This window comes from Melozone crissalis, unplaced genomic scaffold (assembly GCF_028551555.1).
Source record: "Melozone crissalis strain CALT ecotype California unplaced genomic scaffold, PUWL_Pcris_2 ptg000011l_1, whole genome shotgun sequence".
Lineage (NCBI taxonomy): Eukaryota > Metazoa > Chordata > Aves > Passeriformes > Passerellidae > Melozone > Melozone crissalis.
Genome location: NW_026535789.1, coordinates 3,306,080 through 3,307,679, shown reverse-complemented (window position 1 = coordinate 3,307,679; position 1,600 = coordinate 3,306,080).

Below are 1,600 nucleotides of genomic sequence, written 5' to 3'. Positions count from 1 at the left end.
AACCGCCCGTCAGCTGAGGGCTCCTGTGCCCTTGTGCCAAGGCCTGCGGTGCCCAGGCCATGCTGGCTGTGCCCAGAGCTGTGCCCAGAGCTGCCCATCCCTGCTGCCTTTGGCAGCAGAGCAGGAGGGCAGGACATGTGCCCAGCCTGCAGCCAGCCACGGCACATCCAGCCCTCAGCAGCTGCCCAGAGCAGGATGCTCCTGTGCTCGCTGCCAGCTCCCAAAAGCTCTGATCCCACCCTGCCAAGCACACAGGGACGCACCTCACTCCAGCCACGGCTGTAAGAAAAGCTGCTCCCAAACCGTGGCCTCAGCCTTCTCCAAGGGCACGGCCCATGCAAGCTGCTCCCAAGCACTTCCCCATCCACACTGGACCACCTCTAACGCTTCCTCTGGAAAAACAAACAACACATTATTGAAAAGAGATTAGTCGCAAAAAGGGAAAACAAGAAAAACAGTAAAAACTGTTATCTCTGTCAGGGCCTTGAGGAAGGCCCAACCCCTGCATGCCAGGGAAAAACCCAGCCATGGGTGAAGGAAGGCCCACACTTTGTCTCTTCCCCCCTGTACTGCCCCGCAAAATCACAGTGACCCCAAAGCAAACAAGGGCAGTGGAGCAGCCCAGCCCTTCCTTGCCTGCACAGCAAAGCAGCTGTGCACAGGTTCTGGAGCCCCACCTCTGCTCCCACCATGGGGCTTTGTTTGTGTTGGGCTGGCTGCCCCAGCCCCAGCCCCAGCCCAGGGCACGGTGGGTGCTGGGGGCTCTTGGCAGGCCCAGGAGCCCACTCCTGTTTCGTACCCACCCCAGCCCACCCTCCCGGCCCTGCCAAAAGCAGCTGGGCAGCGACTGAAGAATGAGCTGCATCTGCCCCAGCAAAGGGGGAGCCTTTGGTTACCTGCTAGGCTGGGCAATGCCAAAATCTGGCAGAATTTCCCCAGATGGGGACTCATCTGCAAATTCCCTGTGGACTTTGGCTTTGAAGAAGGTGCCAGAATCAAAGTCCATCACCTTCAGCCTCCAGTGGCCAGGCTGAGGAAGAGCATGTCATCCCTGATGTCACCCTCGCTGTCTCCAGCAGCAGCAGCAGCAGCAGCAGCAGCAGCAGCAGCAGCAGCAGCAGCATCCCCACCCGGTACAGCTTCTCCAGGGGCTCCTTCTCCTTCACTGGGGGCAGACCAGGCTCTCAGGGCTCTGCCCAGGGCCCCAGCTGTCAGGGAACCAGGACAAGCAAAACCAGCTGGGATGGCGGCCACCAGTGCTGGGCAGAGCAGCTCAGCTTCAGCACAAGGGCTGTGTGTTCCCATCCCATGACCCCGGGCAGTGACACTGGCAGCACAAAAAGCTCTGGGTTCCTTTGCTTCTCATTGCCAAGGCATATGTGGAGCAGGAACTTACCAGGGCTCTGGATCAAAGTGTGCCTGTGGCTCTCTCCCTTCTTCTATGGCAGAGGAATATCCCACATCCAAGGATGACAGAACAGGTCTTCCAGTGCGGGTCTGTCCAAGGAGTTCACGGATAAACACCACCTGATCAGGTCTTTGCACTCTGGGGAGAGAAAGCAGAAATTGACGGTCAGCCAGAGAAGGCTCCTGTCTGCTT